The sequence below is a fragment of the Plectropomus leopardus genome, chromosome 11 (assembly GCF_008729295.1).
Source record: "Plectropomus leopardus isolate mb chromosome 11, YSFRI_Pleo_2.0, whole genome shotgun sequence".
NCBI classification, from domain to species: Eukaryota; Metazoa; Chordata; class Actinopteri; order Perciformes; family Serranidae; genus Plectropomus; species Plectropomus leopardus.
The window spans coordinates 8590403-8598914 of NC_056473.1; the positions used below are offsets into that span (position 1 = coordinate 8590403).

General features: G+C 38.8%; 1 long non-coding RNA gene across 1 annotated transcript in view; it reads left to right on the plus strand.

The window, feature by feature from the left end:
• LOC121949995 overlaps positions 1–7311 on the plus strand; it is a 76133-nt gene extending 68822 nt beyond the window's left edge. Inside the window, exons 2-3 of the long non-coding RNA XR_006106309.1 lie at positions 5855–5884; positions 7292–7311. This is a non-coding gene — a long non-coding RNA (uncharacterized LOC121949995). The remainder of the gene's footprint in view (positions 1–5854; positions 5885–7291) is intronic.
• Positions 7312–8512: the final 1201 nt, after the last annotated feature.

The window sequence follows — 8512 nt, forward strand, 5'->3', positions numbered from 1 at the left end:
GTCCTTGGCACTGATTTTCAGTACTGTTTAAATTTGCAGTGAATAAATACTGCACCCCAAAGATGCCATAATCACTTACACTCACACATATCAGGGATGAAATGAGATTTTTAAGAAAGAAGAATTTTGTGGTGGATAAATGAGGTCTGTGATCATGTTTGTCTGCACATTTTAAGGTTTTTGAGGCCATGTCCTGAGAAAAAGTCTCATACGGTGAAGATAACAAAAAGGCTTACAGGAGGAGCTGAAGAAACTGTGCAGCTGCTTATAGGAAAAAATAAAGCATTAAACTTTTCTTCAAATCCCAGTTGTTTTGGATGGTGATCTCTCCACCACATTGTGTTCCATTTTCTTTTTCCATTATCTCTATCTCCGCCTGGATCACTTGGGAAGGCTTACCTGTTTCAGCTTATTCTGTATTTGTTCGAATGCAGTCCTGTCAGTAATTCTAAATGAAGCGGAGACTTTTCTTTGTGCTAATCACAAGCATGTGTCACTTGTCACCAGGGTGACTGGGAACCTCCGTGGCAAGGCAATTTGGCACACCAGAGCCCCCAGAATTAACAGTGTGCTGAGTGGCACTGCCAGGACTCCTCCGTGGCTCCCTCACATTGTCACTTAGTGGGATTCACAGAGGCTTCCTCATTATGTCAAATTATTGTGGCACGGCCAGCTATGCTTTTCAACAGTATATCAACTAACATGCAACAGATTTTCAGTGGTGGTATCATGTAGAATAAAGACTGTCAACTAGGTATTTGATCACTAACACAAATTTAACAGACAGAGTAATAGACTGTTCAGTAAACCTGTCAGTTATCATTGCTACACTGTTAAGTTGTCCATTCTAACACAATGCATATGCGGTTTACAAGAACAGTTGCAGATTTACCTCTAAAAATTCTTAATATTTTGATAACAATAGCACATAGGTGGACAAAAGCAGTGCCGAATATGCTCTTGTTGGCCATGCATCATGCTTAAAGACTGAGGCTAAAGCTGCATGTCCCAGCCTCTCCAGGTGATGATCCATGTGGAAAAATGGAAATAATAAAACTGAATGGAAATAATAAAACTTCTTCAGTCTAGAGCGGATTAGTCCTGAGAGTATTATAAGGAAAAATGTAAGATCAAACTGTTACAGTATTTTGTAGTAATTATTATTTCACATTAATAAACTGAAAATTTCACTTCTACCTTTATAAGAGAAAAAGTTTTCTGATGTGTTTGGCAAATGTAATGCTATCACAGTGAGGTTGCTCAGATTCCATGAAGAGCAGGACAGAGCTGCTTTGAAGGTATCGATAAGAGGTTAGCTTGTGGGCTTTGATTTGATTTGCAGCCTATATCAGCAGATAAACACAAAGTAATATCCATTCATAGGGCTGAACTTTAGGGGAAAATAATTTAAAAACATATCAGCTTTTATCTTCCATACACAAGCAATTAATCATTCAAGTATGGGTAACACAGCATTGAATACAGCATATAAACCGCTCTGTCATGTAGACTAGGCCTATGTGTTATGATGAAATGAGATCAGCTGATGCATTAATTGATATAAATAACAAATGTATTATTTACTGAATTGTAAAATCAGAATATTTTAACTTGTAACCTTAAGCCTTGTAAACAAGGAAAATCACAGCAGGACAACAGGACTGATGTGAATATCAACATATAAAAAATAAAAATGAATCTTACTGATCTACAGCCAGTTACCATAACACAGACATAAACTAAAGTGCAAACTATGGTTCTGCCACTCTAAAAATGCTGACTCAAACTCAAAGCCTCATTGCTAACATGTTGTTTAGTTGGGTAGCAAGACACACAGAGGTTTTTTGGGTCTTCCTGCAGCATTTATTAATGGACAAACTGAAACCTACATTATACATCTGTTCCGATCGCCAACACCTTGTTGCTCACAGGGCATCCACCATCAGTCTCTCCCAAATCCAGTTTGATGGACCTGCTTGGCTTAGTTATGGTTTCTAAGCAGTGATTGGACAAGTGCTTTTTGGTAGAGAGGTTAAGAGAATGAGTGAATGTATGTCCCATTGTTATGTAGCTCAAGTCTGTTGAGTAGTAGGTCTATATACACTTTTTTTGTGGATTTGTGGATCTTTAGTCTCTGATGAAGCATTTGCAGCTTGACACTAAAGCCTTTTTTTTTTTTTTTTTTGCTGAAGAGATTTAAAGAGTGTGGATTTCAACGCAGGTCTTGCAGAGATGGAAATATATTTTTTGCCCCTCCTTTTGCCTCTAGCTTATAAATATTAAACCATGCGAGGATACAGCATCAGTTGTCTAAAAAGATTAACTTCTGAAGTACAGACATCTGGGGAGACTTCCTCAGCAATTCTGATGAGAGCTGTTTGCTTTTGACTCTTCCCATATACACAGCAAATGCCTAACAGCCTTAAAGTGCCACCACTTATAGCTGACAGCTAGATCATCACCTATTGTAAGTGTGAAAGTCCAGACATGTCGCTCCATCTGTTGGGAGGAAACGGTGATTATTAGTTTGTGTTAGGGTTCTTATCGCCGCTTTGGCTGGCCAGTAAGCCAATGTGTTCAAAGCTGGTAGGATTTATGTGCCTGCATCAGGTGAGAAGAGGTCAGAGTGTTGCATGTGCCTTTCAAAAACAGCAGTGATATCATCATCCCAAAAAAGAGCGATCGCTGATCATTTTAAAATCCATTTTCTCCAGACTGAACCCCATTGCTCCAGAAATAACAGTGGCCCTGTTTGTTTGATAGTGAATCAGATAACAAGCAAGGGCGCCGATACAGTCGCCTCGTTCCCGTCTTTCTGATCCCCAGAGTGTAACTGACGTCTGTGGCCCAAGCTCAGTTTCTTAGTTTAGAAGATCTTGTTTCCACATGTGCAGGCTGTGCTGGTGTTTCATCTTTCATCCTCCCTCTGCACGGCCCTGAACCGGATAACCTTTAAGAGAAGTGGTGGTAGGGGAGAGAATGGGACAAAACATTGCCCCACCACAATTGATCACAGAAATATAAGTTCACGCAAATATAAGTCATATTATATTAGACAAGGGCATAGGCTTTGTTTCAACATTTGAGGGGAGTCGTAACAAGCGGTGAATCTGGGTGTCCTCCCTCAAGTAATTTTGGGTGCCATACATCTTATCTCATGCTTTGTAGTGAATTTTTATGCTTCAATTTGTGCCTTCTCTGCATTCATTTATGGTGGAAGTGTCATCCTGCTTCAACTATGCTAAGTTGGCTCTTATTTCTGTTGTATGGCAGATTGCATCCGTTGCTTTTAAGGTGCATACTGCCACCACTTACTTACTGCTGTTTAATGAAGGTTCTGAGTCAAAAGGACGGAAGGATTTAGATGTGATTCGGGCCAGCCTAGTGTCAATTAAAGAAAAAAAAACAACGGGCCTGTTTAATAGGTCAGTCAGACAAAAAAGAACCATTTGTATTGGCACCCCAGGAAAGAAACCGGTCTCCCAAATGGTCAGCTCAGCCATATGGAGAGGTAATCAGATGTTATCTCCACCTTTATGTTAAGTGGGGACATTTGTGTGTAGTTTGCTCAATGGCTATTGTAAGTAACAGTAGCTTTGTCTTTCACTGTCCACATTGTTATCGTCTATGCGCTGGAGAATAAAAACATTCATTCTAAGTAAGCACAAATGCGTGTGAGAATAGACACCAATTACTCTTATAAAATGTATAGCATGGGAAACAAGCCAAAAATGCACTTGTTTATGTTATCACTCCTAAAAGCTATTAACTTTTTTTTTCGCTTTATAATTCAATTGTGAAAATCTCTACAAAATAACAAATCGGTGACACTCTTAAAGATGAAGCCAAATTCCATCTATCCAGCCAGACAGCCTTTAGAAATTATTGATTTCTGATTGAGGTCCAGGGGTGCGACTAATGATTGTTTTCATTATGGACAAATCTGGTTATTTTCACAACTAATCAATTAATCATTTGGTCTATGCAGTGTAAAAAGAAAAAAAGTGGAAGAATGATCATGACAGTTTATCTGAGCCTAGAGTGACATCTTCAATTTGCTTCTTCCGTTCAACAGTCCAAACCCAAAGACAATTTGTTCAGAAATCTCAAATTTAGGTAGCCCAAAACAGTATTTGTGTGTATTTTTTTCTTGAAAAAAAAAAGAGAAAGAAACAACGAAAATAATCAAAAATAGTTAAGTAATTTCCTTGGAATTGACTTACCAATTCACTGACTAATGTTCCACCTTAATTGAAGTCACAGAGTTACATTTCAACCACAGCCACCTTACCAATAATTAGAAGAATTATCACCTCCATCATCAACCTTTCCACCAAGACTTCTTAATTGCCCAACTGGTTGCAAAGTGCATGTTTCTAAGAATATAACTTCAAATGCCAGTACGCAATCTGTGCATTATTTGCTTTTTAGAATTGTGAGCTGATGAAGCCCAAAAAATAATAATATTAATCATCTCAGGCAATATGTAAGCTAAAAAATTGTATCGGCATCGTAGTCTAACTGCTCAGTGAACTGAGGCTATATGGGTGGAGTTCACTTCAATAACATCATAATCAGTGTGCTGTGTGCACAGCTCTTTTTGGAGTTTGATAGAAGTAGCACCTGATTCAGCTGTATATTGATGCAAGTGTGGAAATCCCTCTTTATGTAAAATGCTTGCAGCCAGTGATCATACTCAACCCTGGATGCAAAGAAGAAGCATTAATGACAGTAATGCAAATAAAATGGAAATATAGGGATTATTTGCTCAGGGTGTATCTATCATGTCATACGCAGATAGAAACAAACCTTTTACCGTATCGTAAGCAGGCATAATTGTAAACCCTTCCAATAACAAATATCAAATATTTAGTTGAACTTTAGTTGAATAAATTGACTCATTTAACATCGTATTGATCTGTCATTGAACAACAAGAAAAACATTCCCTATGACTCCCCCTCCGAAGCAAGACTCTGTTCCAAATGTAATTTTTGGTCTAAGGCTCCAAATCATGCCTATGGACTTTCTCGAGGTCAGATTTTATTTTCCCACAATTAAGTTTCTTATTAAAAGGTACATTTTTATATTGAAATTATGAGAATTAATTAATTATTTTTTTCAAAATTTCCTAGCTTAACGCCCTTTACAACCTTAGTCAGCACTGATGGATGAATTTTCTCGTGCTTAGCACCATGACATTACTTACAGGGTATCATTATATCATAAAAACGATACACTGTACCAGCTGTCTTACACTGGTACAATGAGGGGAGAGCTGCTGTGTAGTCCACAGCTATATTTCAGCCTGAGAATCAAATAAATAAATAAATAAATCTCAGAATCAATTTTCTTCAGAGGTGTGTGTCACACAGTTCAGCACGCTCCATCTCTGACCTCCAAAACTGAAGTGAGTGAGCCACTTACAAATGTGACAAGTGTGTAAGACCTTCCTTTTTACATCTCCTCTACTTAAACCTGTATTATATTGTGTGTGGTCAGCTGTGTGTCGGTGGTCCTGAGAACACTTTGCATTCATAAAGGTTTTCTCAGGCACATTTACTTTAAACCATCAGTGTATGGCTGCACAGAGAGGTCCTGTAGGAGGTGAATGAGGTAATGGCTTTATGGTTAGCTGGTGGCGGGAGTACTCTTAAATTTTACTTCCCTAGGACAAAATAAATGTGTAATGTAGTTGTATCTTTAATTTCACAGCCATTCAGGCTGATGGCTTTGTGTAGTGTTTGGTAGTGATTTTATCAGAGATGTGGAAGTCTTCCTGTTTGAGCCTGTAGCCTATTTTGCAGAGAGAAAACCTGATCTTACTTTTTCCTTTTCTTTTTTTTTCGAGAGCAGCTGGCTGTGGAGTTCACTACAAGGAGTCAGGTCAGTTCCCCTTTTATTCTGGCTGCTGTAAAGATACCAGCCCTCTGCCATCTTTGATGAACTAATAATAATAATAATGATAATGATAATAATAATAACTTTATTTATATAGTGCCTTTAAAAACAGAGTTTACAAAGTGCCTTGACAAACAAAGCAGAGCACAAATGGGATACACAGACGCCCTGTTGAACACAAGCAAGGGGAAACTAGGGCAGATAAAATCAAGGATTCAAGGAAACTTTTATGTCATTCTGGCCATGTAAACATGAAGAACGAAATTCAGTACTCAGGACTCGGTGCATCAATAAAATCACAGTACCCAATTTGAATAATTAAAAAACAAAACAACAAAACAGAGGACAAATAATGCAAGAAGCAGGACACAAGATATCAACATAAAATAATAAGAAATAGACCAAAAACAAAACCAACAGAAACAATAAAAGCAATCAAACCAGAAAATAAAAGGAAATAAAGTAGACAAAACATAAATGAAAAAGTTTAAATAAATAACAAAGGAATAAAAGAAATAAAGAGAGAAATAAAAAGACGACATCACATGAAAGCAAGTCTATAAAAATAGGTTTTGAGAAGTGATTTAAAAGAAGTCTGCCAGCCTTATCTCCTCAGGCAACTTGTTCAGTGAATCTTAAGATGTGAGTCTTAAGACATGGGACTGTAGTGTAACAACAGTGAACAGTGGACTACAGTGAATAGTTAAGAGCCTTAGTAAGTGGATCACAGCACACCTGGGTTAAAACAACACAGTAGTAACGCTGCTGCAGAGTGATAATGACACACATGGTAAAAAGTGCTACAATCACAGCTGATGTTGTTTAATTAACTGAAATGTTATCTTTACCGCTTTATCGGTCATAGAGGTGTTTAGGGGAGAACAGCATCTACATGCTGCATGTAGGATGTAACCACCCAGAAAGTGATAATAGTACAACCAGCAACCTCTAAAATGTCTCTGGTAAATCCAGCAGAGACCTCATGTCAGGCCACATCTCTGACAGCCAGAGCAGCAGTTCTCTTGGTATTTCCCTCACACTTTCACATTTTCCTTATGTACTGGATCTGAAAAAAAAAACAAAAAACTGGGCTAGTCTCCCTGGCACACGGAGCTCCAGAAATACCTGCAGGTGATAACTAGCTGAGGTTTTGTAGCAGGTGTCCTGTCACCTCCGCCATTATGTATGCAGCATACCTGTGGGTGGAGGTGGTAATTAACTGTTGCTTTGTCATTTTTAGAACGTTGCCATGACAGCTCTCTCTGTGCTCTCTCTTTCTTCTCACCTTTATTTTCTCAATAACTGTCAGCTACTTTCAGTGTCGCTCTCTGTTCCGTTTCCCCTGTGTGCTACAGTTTTTTTCTTTTTCTATCATCTTTCTTTTTTTTTTAGATTATTTCTCTGGGCTTAATTGACAGGACAGTGTGCAGCAAAGGGCCGAGGCTGGACTCAAACCCGCGGCCGCTGCGGCGGGGACACAGCCTCTGCACACGGGGCGCCGCTCCATCCACCGATCCACCAGGCGCCCCTCATCTTTTGAATATATTCAGCGTGTAGTGTGTCCGTGACATATAGTAGGAAAGCAGTTGCATTGAATCCTCCCACCTTATATACCTGGTGCGTATGTTTGTGTGCGTAGCAGTAGTTTGGGGTGGCCCTGACGGACTGACGGTACCATCCATCATGGTCACATCAGGTCACAAACTCTGCTCATTGGGCTGTGACCTGCAGGTAGCAGCAGCTGCAGCACAGTGTCTCAGCTGTCACCCATCTACAGAATGTCAGCGAGACAATCGCTGTCCACTTCAGTCAGCAGCAGTTTACAGGACATCGATGCAAGTAAAACAACTGGCCTTTTTTTGCTCAATGCCTGCAAATAAAAGCAAATTTTGTAGTGTGATTGATGCTGATATCCAGTTCTGTGGCTGATGATTTACAGGCTTGTTGGACTGCATTTTTTAAGCTTGTGCCACCATGTGTGTATTCACCACTTTTTGAGTTTTTGTCACAGTAATTATAAAGGTCCAGCCTGTCGTTTTTTTTTATTTTTTAATAATTTTTTAATTTTAATCGATTAACTTGCGATGCTTGTATTCTGGGACAAGGACAGAAGTCCAATCAAATGACCTAATCAAGTAACCGTAACCGTAGCTGAACTTAATAGTGCATGTAAACAAACTGACCGTTCCTTTAAGTTCAAACAATTTTTTTTTATATGACTGATATTTTTATAGTCTGGTCTCTTGTATAGTTGAAAGGATTAGTTAATTAATCTATTACAGGGTCTACAACAGGGCTACCCGCTTGAAGTTTTATTCTTTAACCAATGACGCACTTCTTAAATCAGTGACAGCACCGTCTTTTGCACTGTTTACTATTGATTGTGCAACGATTGTTGGCAGCTGGCTACTTATCATCACTGATTTTCAGGTTGTTGTTATAATATTACTTGTCATCCAATGCTTATTAATTGAAAAACGAAGACAGTAAGAGTGAAAACAATGTTGCTGAACTGTTGCTGAACAATAAGCTCATCTTATATCACCGCTGCGTTGGGCTTGTTTTAAACTGGTGATGGCAATAACTGTGGTATGGTTTGATTCCATGCGGCCA